General features: G+C 32.9%; 1 protein-coding gene across 2 annotated transcripts in view; it reads left to right on the top strand.

Moving 5' to 3' along the window:
* Window positions 1-20,801, top strand: part of LOC140442663 (GTP-binding protein Di-Ras2) — a 1,562,201-nt gene that overhangs the window by 1,438,761 nt on the left and 102,639 nt on the right. For both annotated transcript variants that reach the window (XM_072533657.1, XM_072533658.1), the window contains one exon: window positions 7,762-8,077. The gene's annotated coding sequence lies outside the window, so the exon portion shown is untranslated. The remainder of the gene's footprint in view (window positions 1-7,761; window positions 8,078-20,801) is intronic.

The following is a 20,801-nucleotide window of genomic DNA, read 5'->3' as shown; positions in this document are numbered from 1 at the left end:
GGTTTAAAAGTAAATATCCACAAAAAAATACATGATGTACCTCGACCCCAGAAATAATTTAAAAATTCAGAAAGACGAAGTATAACTTGTTGATAAATACATATACCTTGAACATGATATTGGCATAGGCAAGGAAAACCAAACAGGTGAGGTATAAAAAATGATAGCACATGTATGGCAGCATATGCAGCTCTTAAAAACGTATTTAAAGAGGGTAACATACCGATTATTCTGAAGTGAAAAGTCTTTGATCAATGTGCTCTATTAGTAATGACCTGCGGTAAGGAAACACTTTCCAATAAAAAACAAAGCTTGAAAACTAAGAGTAGCACAAAGAAGGATGAAACGTTCAATGATAGGAGTAACAATAAAAGACAAGATCACAAACGATGACCAGACTTACATATGTTCTGGAGAGAGCTTGTGGAATAAAATTGAGATGGGCTGGCCTAGTGGAAAAAATAAAACATGAAAGAAGGACGTGCAAGTTAACCCAATGGAAACCAAGAACAGATAAATGGAATAGAGGAAGACATTCTACACGATGGCAAGATTATCTGCAAAAGATGACGAAAAATTGTATCCATCTGCACAAGACCCTGCACTTTCGAAACAAACAGGGAAGGCCTATGTCCTGCACCGAACTTAAAATGGGCTGACCATGATGATGATGATATGGATCAATCACATTAAGTAACATTTTTACTATCGGAATTGTAAACTAATTTGTTGTTGTTTGTACTTATATGACTGCGGACACTAGAGTCATTTACCAAGTAAATTAATTTAAAATACCAAAAATTCATTATTTTAAGATACCAAAAATAATTGCATTGAAAGATTCAGCGTTATTTAGATTAGTATACGTAAGATATTTTATTTAACCATTCTCTCTAGAAAAAACAATTGTATCTTCAAGAACAAAGAAGTCTAAAACCTTCTTTTTTGGATAAAATTAAGCAGAAAGAAATCGTTAATTGTATGCAATGTCAATAGAATTTTAAGAAATATCGGTTTAAAGTTTTAACCTAATTATTCACAAAGAATTTAACAAATTTACGTTATTAACTACGTTTATGTAGCAGGTGTTTCATTAAAATATGGGCGTAGAGTTTCTGTTCGGTATAAATTTGAAAGCTTTTTTTAGCACTTATAAAAATTAAAACGTTGACATGAACATAATACTGATTTATAAAATTTTATGTTTTTAAAAAGTTAGTAATATGTCACGTTACAAATTTTGAGATGTTATGAAAAATAAAGAAAGGAAGAAATTGAAAGGACAATAAAATAAAGAAAACCGCAACAATATCTGGGACATAATATTATGCGTGTAGAACACCGCATGGCGCATCATTTTACTTCACGTATGTCTGATCTCATAATCCAATACAAAGTAGACGGCAGGAGCACTATGGAAATAAGACGAATATCTTGCCCAATATTTTTTTTTTCATTTTGCTCTTAAAAAATGCAAATTACTTCAAAATGAATGTAGGTTTTTTTTAATGATTCCAATGTAGGATACGAGAGGCCGGCGTATCAATATCTATAACATTTGTCAAATTTTAGTGAAGCATTATTAATACAACAGCAAACTTTCAGTTAAGTGAAGTATTCAAATAAATTATTTAAACTTATTTATATCTAATATTATTATTCAGTACTATTCAGTACGAATCCATTTTTGCTCTTTTGGTAAACTCCATTTCTAGAGAAACAATGTGTACAGCTTCTTTTCATATGGTTTATTTATGACTCATCCGATATATCCCGTGTAAGCAACTATGCAAATAAGGCAGGCGATCCTTAAAACTATTTAAAAAATAATAATAAACAGGAGTGCTGAAAATTTTTAATAAAATCAATGTTTGTAACTGTCTGGATAAACCTGATAACGCAGAACTACCTTAACATATACCTACCATACAATTAACAAAAATTAAAAATATAGTGAGGCGATTTTTCTTAGATGTGACAGGTAGCATTCAAAACTTTGCAGAAATAGTTAGACCATAACCTCATCAATAACAATTGACGTATCCTCCCTCTAAAATAGGTCGAGAACATTAATTAATTAAAATATTTAAAAATTACTAGAAGCATTGATTGTTCCTATTTCCTTGCTTATAACTTTAAAATAATTTATTTCGAAGCAAAATCGTAATAAAATGAAATAGCAACAATTGAATTTTCTATAGAATACAGCTAATTAAAAATGTTTTAATTTATTTATTTATTTTTTTTTATTTAATTTAACGTGCTTGTGACAGCTTCGGCCATTAGCACGAGGCACCGTGGATACAATTATATAGAAGGTACAATTACATATTATAATATACTATAGTTATATATTATTTAGTAAGTTTTCTAGCTTCAGGAACTGGATAGCTGTGATGACTTGACTCTGGTTCGATAATATATCTGTGATGTCGCTCTTCATGCCCAGTTCTTGGCGTCGTTTATTGTAATGAGGGCAGTCCACAAGGATGTGTAGAACGTTTAGTGGAGATTGGCAATAGTGACAGATTGGCTTAGGTGTAGAATTCATTAGGTGACCATGTGTAAATCTGGTGTGACCGATACGTAATCTAGCAACAACCATCTCATTTTTAGTTATACCAGGGATAATGAACAGCTCAATCGTCTGACCTATTTGGTGTAAAAATGTAGTGGATTGTTTCCAATGATTCTGCCAGTAATTTCGTACGAGTTTCTTTATACTAGTTTTTAGGTCACTGGCAATTTGTATATTATGTGGTGTAAAATTGGATACAGCAGCTTCTTTGGCAAAGCGATCGGCGTTGTCGTTACCCATAATACCGATGTGGGAGGGAATCCATATGATAGTGATATGGATGTCGTGGATGATAAGATTTTGGTAAGTGTCATGGATTTTTTCTACAAGAGGGTGATTAGTAAATAGATTATTGATGGACTGGATAGAGGCAAGGGAGTCTGTACAGATGGCAATATGTTGATTGGGTGCTGTACAGAGTTTGAAGGCTTGGTAAATAGCATACAGTTCACCAGTGTGAACGCTGCATGTGGCAGGTATTTGACATGAACTAACGACTGTTTCCATAGTGGTAACCGCACAACCAACCCCCTTTTCGCTCTTTGATGCGTCAGTGTAGAGTACCCGATCGAATTTCTTAAAATTAAGAATTTCTAGTAAGGATTTCTTAATCAAATCCTGGTTGGTTTCTGCCTCACTAAACTTTGTAAGTGACACATTAAATTTCGGTAAAGTTTTGGTCCAAGGATAATTCTGCGGGATCGGGAGAGGGTTAGTTAGGGATAAATTTATATGTGGTATTAAAGTTGGAAGTAGGAGGGCGATAGTGTGTATGCGTGGAGCAGGAGGGTGAGTACTAGTATAGTTGGGTAATGTCAACAGTGTGTGTACTGGATTAGAAAGGTTAGCTGAAGTAGAGGCAGCATAAGAAAGGAGGAGATATTGGCGCCTAAGCCAAAGAGGGGGTTCGTTGGCTTCGCGGTAAAGGCTCTCAGCTGGACTGCTACGAAAAGCTCCTAAACAGAGGCGGATAGCAGTTTCTGGCTGAAAAATAGCAATAAATACAAAAAAAGAGGGGGAAACAAGCCTTCTCTTATTCAATGTTTTTCATCACTCAGATTACAGCTAAGACCTTGATAAATCGTCTATAAAATCATAAAAACATAATAAAATAGGCCACTAAATTTTATTTAAATTAATTTAATATATTTTGCATAATAATTTTACAATCTCATTCTTTTTTAAATTGAATTTACTTGAAATCCAAAATTAAGCCGGATTATTTGGACGGCCTCAGGAATTTTTTATAATTTTAAACAATTTTTTTTGATATAAACAAATAAAATATCTTGGTAAATATTATCTTGAATCAAATTCAGGAAACGGCGTTGGAAAAGACTCGGTAAAACGTTTCTTATATAAGAAAAAAGTGAATTACGGTCAGTGGTTCCTGAGATACAACCAGTCAAAGTTGACCGGCATTTGCGACGAAGTTATAAATAATGGGATGTTAGTCTTTAAACCGTTACCTTTTTCTTCATCATCAAAAGCCATAAGTATCATTTTATGTTTTGTAAAGCTATAGGCAGAATTTGCTTTGTTGATTTTAATTTAATGTAAATTTCAATTTTTATATTTTTTATGGGATAATAAATATGATTATTTAATATCTTTGTTTATTTGTCCCAGCCAAAACCATTTTTCGGATTTACTTATAAGATAAGACGTTCTCTTACCTATGAGACTGAGCTAAACGAGGCCTAACAATTGGCTCCCAAAGAAATTTTGGAGTTGAAAACCTAGACCTAAAACATATACCTTGAAGGTTACACATTGGCGCTCCAACGTGGCTTATCTTATTTGTAGATTTGTTCTTTGAATTTTGGTTGATGACAAATTATTAAAAAATATTAATAAATACCATCAGTTTTAAATCAAATTTTGATATTGTTACACTTCTTTGAAATCAACTTTATTAAATACCAACTTGTTTACAATATTAAAATCCAATAACACCAATAAACTTCAAAACTCAAAATACTTCTGTTACCCAAACTGTCCACAACATGTATGTTTAAATATATATATATACTGCTAGATATAAGAAAAAAGAGTTTTACATATATATATATATATATATACACAGTGAGTCATGAGGAACTTTACATACTTCTACCATATGTAGAGTCCCACAGGGAGCATATCATGTGGCCACTAAAAAATGTCAACTCCTCTTCTTTATTAATTAACAGGGTGATTTGTGTAATTGACCATTTATTTCATTTTACTGTAGTGTTTATACGGCTCATTTGATTTTTTTAATTTTTGCATGATACATTACACTACTATCAAGCATTCGACTGGTAATAGCTAAACTAAAAAATTCCAGGACTGGCTTTGGAAAAATTAATTTAGGGATTCATATTAAATATTACACCCTATATAATTTTTTTTTAAAATGCAATAAGTGATTTTCAAGCTACATAAATAGTCAATGAAAACGACATATGCGACAATGTTGTCGCACTTTTATTCAATTTTTAGTGAACGATCAAATCTTACCAAAAATAGAACAACCATAATGAAGTATCAAATTATAAGGTATTAATTTAAACAAATGTTATAAATTTCAAACATTTTAATTAAAATGAGTTCCTACAACATAATCTAATACGTAGAAAATTAACATCTTTACTGTCACTTTGTATTATCTCTATGATAGAATCAATTGTTTTTCAATTTTAAATTTTTACTCATAGATCGTATTGGGGCATGATTTTCGATAAATAAATTAAATTGATTAAAAAGTCAAACCTCTTGTATGTATTAGTTTTTGTTGATTGTAAATGATTAAAATTTTATGTCAAATAATAATACATTATTGCATCAACTGTACTAAATAAAAATAAATCTAAAAAAGTTTAAAATGAAGGTTGGGGTTGACCGTTTGACGTTTCTTGATATTTTATACCCATTGTCATTATTGTCATTATCAATTATTATTTATGTGTACAAGAATACATATTTCTTCTGTCATATCTACGTTATGTACATTGTGTTAGTTTTGGTAGAGCTTTTGTTACTTTCGTTCAAAATGCCACATCAGTTTTCGACCACAGAATATGCAGACATAATATTTGTTTATGGATTCTGTAATGGGAATGGTAGGGCTGCTAGTAGAGAATATCGCAGGAGATTTCCTAATCGTCGAACTCCCAGTCATCCAACATTTGGGTCAGTTTTTAATTATTTGCGAGAAAATGGCACTTTTCCTAGTGGAACAACAGAGCGACATGTAGATGAAGCGCAGGAAGATTCATTATGGACGCCGTTACTATGAACCCTACAATAAGCACTAGACAAGTAAGTCGAGAACTCAATGTTACTCAATCAAAAGTAAGTAGAGTCTTACAAAAAAATAATCTATACCCATATCACATTCAAATGGTTCAGCGACTACATGCTGGAGATGAGATCGATAGGTTGGAATTTTGTAGATGGATTAACAATAATCGACCAACGCTATACAGGACACTATTTACAGATGAAGCCCAATTTACCAGAGACGGGATAAATAATTCACGAAATTCACATGTGTGGGCAGAAGAAAATCCCATGCTATTCGAGAACGTCGTTCTCAGTTAAGGTTTTCGGTTAACGTGTGGATTGGTGTCCTAAATAACCAATTAGTAGGTCCTCACTTTTTTGATGGTCCTTTAACAGGGCAGGTCTATTTGAACTTTCTACAAAATATTTTGCCGAATTTGCTTGCCAACGCGAACGTTGCTATCCGAGGGATGTATTTTCAGCATGATGGGGCACCCCCACACTTTTTACTGGCAGTGAGACAACATCTCAATAATGTTTATGGCAACAGGTGGATAGGACATGCAGGTCCTATTTTGTGGCCTTCAAGATCCCCTGATTTCAATACCGTTGATTACCATATTTGGGGACGATTGAAGCAACTAGTTTACGCAGTGAATATTAATAACCGACAACAATTAATTGATAGAATTATACATTGTTGTAATACTATTAGAAACGATCCCTAGAGTATCCGTAATTCAATACGTCAATTAACAATTTGGCAACAAAAATGTGTACAGACTGCAGGGTTCCATTTCGAAAATCTATTTTGAATTATTTTTATTTTGTTACCATTATTGTATCTTTTCCAGTTCTAATTTATGGGTTTATCATAACTATGTATATATTTTTAGTTTTTTTTTTAAGTTGTTCTTCGTTATTGTTAGTAGTTACTGTTTTTTGTTGTGCAGTGACTCAGTTTATCATTTCAATTAAAATGTTTGAAATTTATAACATTTGTTTAAATTAATTACCTTATAATTTGATACTTCATTATGGTTGTTCTATTTTTGGTAAGATTTGATCGTTCACTAAAAATTTAATAAAAGTGCGACAACATTGTCGCATATGTCGTTTTCATTGGCTATTTATGTAGTTTAAAAATCACTTATTGCATTTTAAAAAAAATATATACAGGGTGTAATATTTAATACGAATCCCTAAATTAATTTTTCCAAAGCCAGTCCTGGAATTTTTTAGTTTAGCTAATACCAGTCGAATGTTTGATAGTAGTGTACTGTATCATAAAAAAATTAAAAAAATCAAATGAGCCGTATATGCACTACAGTAAAATGAAATAAATGGTCAATTACACAAATCACCCTGTTAATTAATAAAGAAGAGGAGTTGACATTTTTTAGTGGCCACATGATATGCTCCCTGAGGGACTCTACATATGGTAGAAGTATGTAAAGTTCCTCATGACTCACCCTGTATATAAATATATATATATATATATATATATATATATATATATATATATATATATATATATATATATATATATATATATATATATGTAAAACTCTTTGTTCTTATATCTAGCAGTATATATGCAAATGCTTTAATTTTAGCAATCATGATCGATAATAATTACTTTGATGTTTGATTTATGTCAAAAAGATTCTCGTTTTTTTTATTATATTTTTCGTTGTTGATAACTAGTTTAAAACTAGTTATCTGTGGATATTGTTGCTGTATGTATTTATTGTATGAAATCCGATAATAGACTAAAGCGAAAGGTTCTCAGTAATCGTTGTTGATTTTTGGTTGTTTGTTTATGTGTGCCATTTTTATAAACTCTTGACAAGTCTGTAGTTTATCAATTAAAATAACTTAAGTAAAGTTTAGACTAATAATGTGTCTTGTTTCAGGTTCGCCACAAGGAGTTCTAACTGGCAACACAATGCTTCTCATAAACTATCTACTAACAACGCTGCAACTAAACGAGAACATTCAATCTATAAACTAAATTATTCAGCGAAACTAATGATTTGCCTTCAATTCGGGCTTGCTTAATTAATTTTCTTTCTCAAGCGGTTCATATACGTAAATAACAGAGGGCATCCCACACACCTTTCTGCGAGCAATTTAAATGTGCACCTGTCACTTGCAGAATAACCAATCGATGTTCGATTCGCTGGAAAAATACACTGATGAAAGTTTTGACGAGTTTGATCAAAAAAAGACGTAAGTTGGTTGTTGTTGTAAATTTAGTTGTAATACACGTGGCGTTCCCGCATGTGAAACGTGCAGTAGTCATATATTGATATTGTACAATACGAAATAAATCGCTCACGAAATTTTAAAACTTTTTAACTTCAAAAATGTTTAGACGAGATGAAAATATTTTTATTCTAATATTGAACGTTAAATAGACTGTTTCTCTTTTTCATTTTGTTATTTTTGGTTATATTTTTATGTTTGTTGCTGCTTATTAGAGGAATTTGTGCTTCAGTCTAAAGGGGAAAAAATCTGTTTTCTATCAAATATTTGATAATATTCTAATTGAATTTACCCAATCTACTGTATGTCTAGCCACTCTCTAGTAGTGTTTTCTTTAGTTCTAGTAAACTTGTCTACCAAATATTCGTTAACGTTAATTTGTTAATTATACCAATATTTTCTTACTTAATAAATTTTTATAATGATAATGATGATAGTGTGTTTGACATGGAAACTAGTCCATTAGCCATAGATGTTTGAATGATTTATGTTATGTTTATGAATTAAAACTTGATTGTAATAAATTTATATTATATATCCGAATGCTTATAAGTGATTACATGAGCACTTTCCTGATTCTATAATGTTTAATCTAGCCAAGTGAGCAGGAACAGCATCGTCACTAGTTTTTAATCTTGTGATAGTTGCTGCTGATCGTTTAGATATATTATAATGGAATTTGTGTGGTAATTCTGTTTGTAGTAGGGATGGTAACGTAAGATGAATCTTGTAATAATGATTATTTGATGTATTCGCCAATATTTTCTGTCTTGTTAGTTAAAATTAATTTTTTTATTATAAAAATTGAATAGATTTGATACTGTGTATATATATTCTTGTATACCAGAATAAGTAAAATCCTTAGCGAGCTCGTCTACTATTTCATTACCTTTTATCCCGGTGTAACTTTTTGTCCAAATAATTGTTCTTCTTCTTCTTTAGATGCAAATCCACTAATGGATGTTAGCGATCACATTTTCCATTAATTCTCTATTTCTTGCAATATGTATCAGAGATTTTATGTCGTTAATCCCTGTCCATTGCCTTATGTTTCGGAGCCAGGACATTTTCTTGCGTCCCATTCCTCTCTTGCCTTCAATTTTACCCTCGATTATAAGTTGGAGGAACTGGTATTTTTCATTTCGCATGATGTGACCTACATAGATACGCCGTTTTCCTTTTCTTGATGGTTTCGAAAAGTTGGCGTTCTTGGTTTATTCTTTTAAGGACATCCATATTTGTGATTTTCGCTGTCCATGGTATTTTTAGGATACGGCGATAGAGCCACATTTCGAAAGCTTCTAATCTGTTTATATCCCTCGTTTTGAGTGTCCAGCCCTCTACGCCATATAGCAGCACTGACCAGACGTAGCACTTAGTAAACCTTAGTCTCAGTTGAAGATCGAACTCTGAACAAGTCAGTACCTTCTTGAATTTTACGAAAGTTTTCTTGTTTCTCATTTTTTGTTTAATGTCACATATCAGCTCACATGTCTTATGGTTTAACTCAGAATTAATAAATTCACTATGAACTACTTAGAGTCTGAAATAATTACAGCATCTTGCAATTTTTTCCTAATAGCTACTGCAGTGTAAATAGAGCAATGTGGAGAAAGTTTTATTTTAAATGATTTGTTATTGAAAGGAATGTACACTGCTTTCCCATCGTTTAGTTTAGAGTCATCTGTGTAAATTATAGTTTTATTAGTATATTCACTCAATATGGAGTTCAACAACTTATTATTTATTTGATGTGAGTCTGAATATTTCAGAAATATAATATTTGGTTTTTTTAAGATCGTATTAAATTCTAATTTATAGAATGGTATAATAAAATTTGTTGAAAGTGTAACCGGTAAATCATTGGTTTCCAAAAAGGCATCCGCTAATGGGGGTGAATTTTTTATTTTCCAAAAATTATCGTTTACTAGATTTTGTATGGATAATTTATACAGCATACTCAGTAAGCCGCTTGTGCTGCCCCTTCATTTTAAAACAAATTTTGTTGCCAATAAATTTCTAAGATTTTTAATGGCATTTCATTACTTTCAGCAAGTAACAGAAGGCATGGTGTTGATTTCAGCACCCAGAGTTAATCTCAAACTTTTCAACTGAATACGATCAATTTTTAGTAAATGTGTATTGATGTTGATCCGTATAACATACATCCCTAATCCAAAATTGATCGCACGTAGGTCCTGTAAAACATCAATGCAACTTTGGGATCAGCACCCCATCTCCTGCAAGTGACACATTTAAGGAGATTGATGCCTTTCTCAGAGTTTGTTCTTTTACATATTGGATATATTTAGACCGCAGTAATTTGGGGTCTAGGATTATACCAAGATATTTTTTACTCACTGACAACAGGTATAAAATATCCTGACAAGTTTAGACTATCAGGCGTACGTATCCTTCTTCTTCGTCTAGCCATTCACGTCCACATCTGAACATAAGCCTCTTCAAGTCTTCCTTATCATTGTTTTTTATTGTACGCTACTTGTAGCCAATTTTTCCCGGCAGTCCTTTTCAGATCATCTGTCCATCTCATAGGAGGTCTGCCTCTGGGTCTTTTGTGTTGGTATGGTCTCCAGGTTAAAATTGATCTGTGCCATTTGTTTAGATCGCTCCTAGCTACATGTCCAGCGTATTCCCATTTCAACTTTAATGATTTTTGCACCACATCGGTGACTTTGGTTTTCTGTCTTATCCATGTGTTGGTTTTCTTGTCCTTAAGTGATATACCTAGGATTGCTCTTTCCATCGCGTGTTGAGTGACTCTAAGTATATTCATATTCTTTTTTGTGATTGTCCATGTTTGTGCCGCATAAGTTAATATCGGAATAATGCATGCATCAAAAACTTTAGATCTAAGATGTAATTGAGTTTGTTGATATCTGAGTATATAGTTCAGTTTACCGAATGCTGCCCAAGCTAACTTTCTTCTTCTTTTTATTTCTTCAGTTTGAATTTCCCTGTTTAGTATTATTTTTTGTCCTAAGTATATATATTCTTCAACTTTTTCTATAACTTTATCGTTTCTTATTGTCACGGTGTCTTCGGAGTACATGACTTTTGTTTTGTTTATATTCATTTTCAGTCCTATTTTAGAAGATTCGTTATGTTGTTCTAAAAGCATGGTTTGCATTTCTTGTAGGTCAGTAGCTATCAGGATTATGTCATCTGCAAATCGTAGATTACTGAAGAGCGGCCATTGATGTTTATTCCCTTATAATTCCAATTTAGGTTTTTAAAAACGTCCTCCAAAACTAAAGCGAACAGTTTGGGTGATAAAGTATCTCCCTGTTTGACTCCCCTGTTTAATGGTAGGTACAAGGTTCGTGTGTTCATTTTCATTTAGGTAGTATGTAGCTATAGCTTGGTTCATAGTTTCTCATCGTAGTACGTATCCTATGTCTTGTAAATATCATAATGGCAGATTTTTCTGGCTATATAGTTAGTTCATGGTTTTTGGTCCAATTATCCACTAGTTTCACGATGTGTTCCAGAACCTTCACACAATCATCATATAAATCACGGATGAAATAAATACATATATCTTCGGCATACTGAATACATTAATGGAATCCACAAAAATGCCGTGTATACTTGCCGAAAATATGTTGAAGAAAATCGGACTTAATACAGACCCCTGTGGTAATCAATCCTGTATGAGATATCCTTGAACCACGTAACTGATTACTATGGTGTCTGATATATAAAGTTCGGTTGCTAAAAATACTAACTATATTAGCGGATCAATTTGTGGACAACCCCAGTTTGCATAACTTTGAATGCATTACTGTTAAATTAACACAGTCATAAACGACTTTAAGTTCTAGAAAAAAACATGCTAAATATTTATTTTTAGAAAAATTTCGTTGGATATCTGATGTTAAGTGACTTATTGCATCTAATGTATCAAAACCAGATCAAAATCCATATTGAGTACTTGGCAAAAGAAAAAAGTGTTCATTTTTATCAGGGGGTGGCTTTTCGCCACCCAAACAATCATCCATTTTAAAAATATAAAGAACAATCCTACCTTCACTTATTATTTCTTAATATCTGAAAAACTTAACTTTAACTGTTTTGAAATTGATAATTATTAATGAGCACTTAATCGATGTGGACACTATCGATGCCAGCACACAACTGTTAATACATTTTAGAAGAATCCACCTCGGATTTCACAGTATTTTACCTTATTATTAAAATTTTCGTATTTTATTATTATTAAATAGTGTCAAAATGACTGTCAAAGTTAAAATACACATTTCAAAGTTCTCCGTGAATTTTTGTGATTTAAGAAGTCTCAAACACTAAACACAGTTTAGTCCTATTTGAGAAGTCAACGAATGAACATCTGGCTTCTTTTATTAGTAAATCGATTTGCATTCGTGAAATAACATTTTAAACTAATAATTCTAAAATGTCTTTAAGATTGTTTGGTAGATGGTATTTAATTCTATGGATAATAAACTTTTCGCACTTTTCCACTAGCACATGTTTTACTGTAAGGGGTGAACAACACTGATCACAAATTGGGTGTTCTTCTTTTTTAAATATATGTTCATGGGAAAACTGGGTATGTCCAAGTCGTAAACGGGAAATGATCATTTGCTTTCGTCTAGATACATCGGGTGGTTGCCATGGTCCAATTTTATTTTTTATTTCCTGAAGCTTTGATGGTGTAGATTTCCATTTATTGTCCCAGATCTCGAAAATATGTTTCATAAAGTAGCTTTTTAGATCCATACTAACATATTGGAGAGATATTTGGGTACTGTTATCATTTACGGCTTTTTTGGCATTTTGGTCGGCTGCTTCATTACCTGCTATTCCGACATGTGATGGAACCCAGAGAAACTTGATGCTTATATTTTTAGTATGTAATTTATTTAGTTCTTCCTTTATTAGTAAAGCTAATGGATGCTGGGTGTATATTTTCTTGATTAGGTGTAGTGATGACATAGAATCTATCACGATTAACATTTTATCCACCTTATTCGCATTTGCATGTAGTAATGCTTGGTAGATTGCATAAAGTTCTCCTGTGAATACGGTTGCAGTGTCTGGAATTCTATGTTTGAGAATCTCTATGTTGTTAATTATTGCCACCCCGAATCTATTTTCATTTTTAGATGCGTCCTGTGTTGTATACTGTGTAATCGGAATAAGAGTTAATTAGATCTCTGAAGTGTTGTGTAATAAGATTAGGGTTATTGCTATTTTATTGGAATTGTAATAGACTCAGTTAAGTATTGGAATTTTTACAATCCAAGGTGGATATGAAGATATATTTTTGTATTGATATAAAGGTGGAAATTGCTTCCAGTTAAGTAGATTCATTGCATGATGGATTTTGCGGGAATATGGAAGTTTGGAGTTGATGAGTCATTCATTATAGATATGTTTAAAATGTTGTTTATTGGAATTATTTTGTTAGAAGCGTAGTTAAGTGATAACAACTGTCTACGAAGCTTTAGCGTGGGTTCACCTATTTCGGCTTGTATGCTATTTATCGGAGTTGTTTTGTATGCCCCAATTATAATCCTTAGGAAGGTGTTATGTAACGTATCCAAAAGTTTTAACGTTGTTTTGCTGGCAGATGCATATGCTACACATCCGTAATCCATCTGAGAACGAATTAAGGATCTATATAATATGAGCAGTATTTTACCATCAGCACCCCAAGTTATGTGAGCTAGGTACTTTAACAAATTAAGAATATTTCCACATGAAAGAACTAACTGCTGAATATATCTTTTCCAATTTAACTTTTAATCAAATATCATTCCTAGGAATTTTATTTCGTTTGTATAGGAAAGATTTTGATTCTCAAGAGGAAGGTTTGGTTTATCCTCCACATGTTTCTTTAAAAATAGTATATATTTTGTGTTATTGGAACAAAAACTAAAACCAGACCTTAGGGATCAATTTACTAGTTTATTTAAGTGTTCTTGTAATAGTGACGCCATATTATTAACGTTCTTGCCTTTGATGTAAATAATCAGGTCATCAGCATATAGTCTTGCCTGAACAGGTTTCGCAATGATTTTTATTATATCGTTTATTGCTATTAAAAATAGATTAGACTGAAAATAGATCCATGTGGGATTCCATTTTGTTGTTCTCTAATATCCGTTTGCTGGGACTTGAAATGTTCTTTAGGTTAAAAAATTGCTTATGTGGGCCAAAATATTTCCTTGATAGTCCAGCTTGTGTAGAATTTTCAGTATACGGTGTTTCCATACTGTGTCAAATGCTTTAGTTATGTTAAAGTAAATTGCCATACATTTTTGGTTATTATTAAAAGCTGCTTGATTAGCGTTTTTCAAATCGATAATGTTGTCGTTTGTGGATCTGCCTGGTCTAAATTCAACTTGTTCGATGATAAGTTGATCATTGTGTTCCAAGGTCCACATTAATCTTTTGTTAACTATTTTTTCCATAAGTTTACATGAGGAACATGTTAATGAGATAGGACGATATGATATCTGGGTATAATTTATCATTATTTGCTTTGATAATCGAGATAACGATGACATTTTTTAAAATTGTTGGGAATAATGTTTGTGACCAAATAATATTAAAAGATTTTGAGCAGAAACTCTTTTGCTACTATGAGAAGTTTTTTAATAAATTGTATTGGTATGTCATCTAGACCTGGTGAAGTATCTTTCATACTATTAAGTGCTTCTTGAAACTCCGCATAACTAAGGTGTGTATTGATTGGGTTGAAATCGTCAGAGATTGTAATAGGTACTGCCTCCTCCTCTTGTTTGTAGATTAGGAATTCGTTACTGTAAATTTGGCTGGATGAGAATTTTTGATAGGTATCAGCTAGTTCATTTACTATATCCTGTGGGTTAGTTAGTAACGTTCTTTTTTTCTCCAGACTTACAATTTGTTGGTACGTGTGCTATCCTGTTATTTTTTTAACTTTTTTCCACACGGATGATATATCTGTACTGCTGTTTATGCTAGATATGTATTTCTGCCATGATTTTTGTTTGCTTTTTTTTATTCTTATGGCTTCAGCTCTACGTTTTTTGTACTCTGTTAATAGATCAATACTTTTGTACTTTTTGTATCGGTTCCAAATTGTCTTACTTAATTTAATAGCGACCTCACATTGTGTATTCCACCAGGGAACTGGTTTGTGTTTTTTTTTAAGTTGAGATTTTCCTATGGCTACATTAGCAGTATCAAGTATAAGCTGATTAAAGCACGTGAGTGTGTCATCAATGAAGTCTGAAATTTTAATCTGATTCATTCTGTCTGATACAATTTTCTCAAATTCAATCCAATTTGCCTTTTTTAGGTTCCATTTTTGAGTTGGTATTGTGTTTGTGTTTAAATTAGCGGTATGTTCTATTAAGATTGGGAAGTGGTCGCTACTATATAAATCTTTTAGTGCTACCTAATTGAATTGGGTGAGCAACAGAGATTCACATATGGTGAGATCAATGGCGGAAAATGTTCCCGGAGATATATTGAATCTTGTTAGAGAACCGTCGTTTAGTAGGTATAGGTAGGTAGGATGAACTGAAAATGATGGCTTGTTTTTTTAGTGGAAATTTTAGACTAGTTCGTTGAGATGCAACATTACAGTACATTGCATTACTTTGAGAAGTGGTAAGAATTTCCATTGTTAATAAATTATTATTCATCACTTAATTTTACTTAAACACTTTGTTTTAATTGTCATATTCATCATATGACATATAATGTCATCATATTCAAGTACGGTTCTGATTTTAATTGTTGTTGTGTACAATACTAACTTTATTAAACAGCTATATCACTTTTAATAATTTACTGTGGTGAAAATACTAGTGTAAAATTGCGAATATATCGGTGCTGAAATTAAACACTTTGTTGTTTGGAATCAGGTCCGGTTTCCCCTTTGTTTAAAATTTTGCTATCCAAAATTTTAAATTTCGACATATAGCATAATCAACTCAAACAGCTTAACCTAGCTTTGCTGTAATAACCAAAACCACACAGACAAAATATGTAACAGCAACATCATGTACCAGTATCAGGTCATTGTTATAAACGATATTCCAGACGTAGTGCTATTTGATTACATCAAGATAATTGACGAAATTGTTACTTCAAAGTAAATAACCCATCCTTTACGTATTTCTACGTATTTCATCAAAGAATATCTATTTGCAGACGTATTATACCTTTAAAGAGTGTGCCCTTCTATACTGACTATACTCATAGTGCAATCACTTAAAAATGAACTTGGATTACAACTTGCGCTTCCCTTATCTCTTTTATTCGACGTAGTTCACCGGAAGACGAATGCCCACATTTTCAGTTTTCGACCCCCTATCTATAAAATACAAAAAGAAAACTTTGAGTTAAATACTTCAATTGTAATATCACATGAAAATATAAATTATAAAATCTTTATAAAGATGTGTATTTAAATTGCCGCCTTAAACTCATTATTAAACCGTTGGTCATCTTTCCTTTCTTTAGTTCCTAGCATTGATTTTGCTGCAGTTAATGTGGTTGTAGCTATTAGGTTCCACTAATTTTTTAGTGTTCTTTAGTCAGCTTGTTCTTTATTTCTTTTTCATATTTATTTTGAGTATCAAATAGTTCCACTTTTCCAGATCTAGAATTGCTTTTCACGGTTGATTCTCCTTTACTTTTCTGCTAATTCTACATCTGAAGTGTACCTGAAATGTAGGTGGTATGATTTATCACTGATTTATTATTTATTTACATACAACATTAGGTATGCGTTAAGCCCACTTCTTGAAAGCCTTAATTCTTTTACATATTGTTGTTTAAGTGGGAGTACATGCTTCTATTCCATAGAATAAAATGCTAAAGATATAATATTGTAATAAACGTATTTTAAAGGAAATTCTTTTCAACGCTCTGTGGGTTAATTCATTTTGCATCTTCATAAATAATGTTTTAACCTGCTCTGTTCTGCTTCTACTTTCCTAAAATAAGCCATATTTTTAATTTACTAAAACCCTAAATATTTATGTAACTGTCCACTTTTTCTTTATCTATCCCAATATCACTTAAGTTGTTAGCTAAATTTTTGTTTGGTCCATTTGGTTTTGTTTGTTTTTACTTTTAAACCCATTTGTTTAGTATAATCTAAGTGTCTGTAAATATATTTATGCTTTGCCTACAAAACTGTGTCATCAATATATCTTCAGTTAATGATGACTACTCCTTTGGTAATTATACCTTCTGTTCTACCTTCTATAGATTCTCCGAAAATAGCATACAGCCTTGTCGAACTTCCTGCATAATAAGAATTTCTTTAGATGTCTTATATTAAATTCTAATGTCAGCTGTCCGATTCCAGTACAAACCGGCTATAATTTAAATGCCCTGTCCATCCAGACCTACATCAGTCAATATACTAATTGTTTGCTAACAAATCAATGCTCTCGTGGTATCAAATACTTTCTCGTAGTCGACAAAGCAGGCTTAGCTATATATCAACACTTATATCTCGACATATCTGTATAAGAACTTGAATGCTAAATAACGCCTCCCTTGTACCGAAACCACTTCTAAACCAAAACAAAGAGATGCCAATTGTTTATTGTTGTAGTGGACTGTATTCATTGAAATTAATTAATAGTCTAAAATACTGCATTTATTTATGAATTTGCACAAAAATATGAAAACAATAACAAATAGTTCTATGCTTCTCAACGGCTGGTGATGGAATGTCATTCTGTCATCTGTCGACTGTACCGACTAGCTGGCTGGCTGGGGTGCAGTGGCGGACCGTTCAAATACAAAATGGGTTGTCGTCGACATACTCCCGGCCTTGAAAGATCCTGAATCTTTCAATTTAATGGAAGGAGAGGACATATTTTGGAGAATGACCTCGTGATGATACCTTCTTGAGTCTTTATTTTTGCAACTCTAGCGGTATTCTGCGATCCGTCATGTATGTGAGTTATTCTGCCTAGTTTCCACTTTGCTGGTGGCAGACAGTCATCTTTGATAAGGACTAAAGTTCCTTCTACTAATTCTCCCTTGGATATTTGCCACTTAGAACGTCTCTGTAGCTCGACGACGTATTCGGAAGACCATATCTTCCAGAAACTTTGGAAAATTTGTTGGATGCGTTGAAATCTATTGAGTCGTTGTGGAATCTCTTGGAGTAGATCTGGTTCTGGAGCTAGCGTTGGCATTCTACCGATGAGGAAATGAGCGGGACAGAGTGGTGTTAAATCATTAGGATCAGGACTAATAGGACACAAAGGTCTGGAGTTGAGTACTGCTTCTATTTGTGATAGTATTGTTGCAAACTCCTCAAATGTAGGATTTGTATTTTTAAGTGAACGTTTTAAGTGAAATTTACAAGATTTTACTCCGGATTCCCAGAGTCCCCCGAAATGTGGAGAATATGGCGGAATTAAATGCCATTCAATACCCTCATGTGTACATGAATCTTGTATGTGTGCATTGTTAATTTTTAAAAATCTTTTAAGTTCAGACATGGCACCTACGAAGTTTCTACCATTATCTGAGTACAATTTGGCTGGCTTTCCTCTACGAGCGATAAAGCGGCGCAAGGCAAGCATGAATGTTTGAGTGCTCAAATCGGTTACGAGCTCAAGATGAATCGCCTTTGTAGCAAAACATATGAATAATGAAATATAGAATTTATTTAATTTGGCACCTCTGCCCTTATTTTTATACAAAAACGGACCGGCGTAGTCAATACCAGTGATGGCAAAGGGAAATGTGTATAGTAATCGGTCACGTGGTAAATCACCCATGATTGGTTGTATAGGTTTAGGATTAAATCGTAAACAAGTAGTACATTGTTTAACAGTCAACCTAGATAGGTTTCTGCCTGATATAGGCCAATATGTCTCCCGAATAGTAGATAGAAGCAGCTGAGGGCCTGCATGATATAGACGCAGGTGTTCATGACGGAAAAATAATATCGTGAAATGATGTTTTGAATCCAAGACAATGGGATGTTTTTTGTCATATAGAAAATCCGAGTTAGCCAAGCGACCACCAACACGTATTAAACCATCCTGGTCAATAAATGGGTTTAAAGAGAAGAGCTTGCTGTTGGAACTAACGCTTTTTTGTTTTGACAGCTGATTATACTCTTCGCGAAAAGAGTGTAGTTGTATGATCTTCAATAAATAACGACGAGCGTCATTAATATTGGTTAATGTTAGAGAGCCACACTCTCTAAGAATTTTGGGTGTTAATAAATTATTTTTAAATCTAAGGATGTATGCAAATGCGCGCAGTAAACGCGAATATTGTGAAAAGGCCTTGAATGGAAACCATTGTTCTTGCTGAGAATAGGAAACAAAATTGAGAATAGTTTGAGATTTTATTTCGGGTAGAATGTCTACCTTTGGATTTAAAAGGGGCCAAAATTCTTCCCTTAAAGACAACCATGACGGACCGTCCCACCATAGTGAAGAATTTAGTATTTGAGAAGGAGATAATCCCCTTGATAGATGGTCTGCAGGATTATCTTGTGTGGGTACATACTTCCATGTATAGGACTTTGTTAAGACCTGAATTTCGGAGACTCTGTTAGCTACGAAGGTTTGAAGATTGTTAGGAGAAGTATTGATCCAAGCAAGGGTTATTGTGGAATCTGACCATAAATAACATTTATTGAGGTCTATATTAATGGATTCAATTACCTTAGTTAAAAGACGTGAAAGTAATACAGCTGCGCAAAGCTCTAGGCGTGGAATGCTTAGAGTTTTGATAGGGGCAACCTTTGATTTAGCACATAGAATTTTAACCGAGATATTTCCCTTGTCATCAGTACTTCTTAAATAGATACAAGCACCGTAGGCTTGTTGTGATGCGTCCGAAAAACCGTGTATTTCTATATCTTTAGCATTATTGCACACTGCATGACGTGGTATACTTAATTGTTTCAGATTGGCAAGATCATTTTTCAATCTATTCCAAGTATTTAGTGATGAACCGCTTAATTTTTCATCCCAATTCAGTTTTTCAGTCCATAGCCTTTGCATTAGAATCTTCGCAAGTATGATACAAGGACCTACTAAGCCTAGTGGATCGTATATTCTTGCAATTAAAGAAAGAACATCTCTTTTGGTACAAGTTTCCTTGTAATTGTTATATTGTACATTGTATAATAGTGAATCGCGTTGGGATGACCAAATAAGTCCTAAAGTTTTTGTGACTCCATCTTTAGAGAGGTTTAGAATTCCAAAGGAATCATCTTGATTATTTACCCTTTCTAAAACTCTTGGGTCATTTGAAATCCATTTTCTGAGTGGAAAACAACCTGTAAGTAAAATACGTGAGACTTCACGGCAAATGTTCGAAGCTTCAGCAATAGTATCCGCACCGGTTAACAAGTCATCTACGTAGAAATCCTGACGTAATATCTTCGCGATTTCTGGTTGCGACAATTGGCATTCGTTAGCTAACTCGAAAAGGCATCGGATAGCAAGAAAACTAGCTGATGCTTGGCCATAAGTAACCGTATTTAAAGCAAAATGTTGTAATGGATCTGAAGGACTTTCCCTCCAGACTATTTTTTGAAGACTGCGTTGAGAAGATCAATATCTGAAATGAATTTATTTAACAATGCTTTGGCATTAGCCGATAGTGAATAAAAATTGTTTTCAAGTTCTTCCCTTATCACAAAGTGTGGTTCGGGATC

The sequence above is a fragment of the Diabrotica undecimpunctata genome, chromosome 6 (assembly GCF_040954645.1).
Source record: "Diabrotica undecimpunctata isolate CICGRU chromosome 6, icDiaUnde3, whole genome shotgun sequence".
NCBI lineage: Eukaryota > Metazoa > Arthropoda > Insecta > Coleoptera > Chrysomelidae > Diabrotica > Diabrotica undecimpunctata.
Note: the sequence above shows the minus strand (reverse complement) of the source record. Positions and strands in the feature narration are given on the sequence as shown.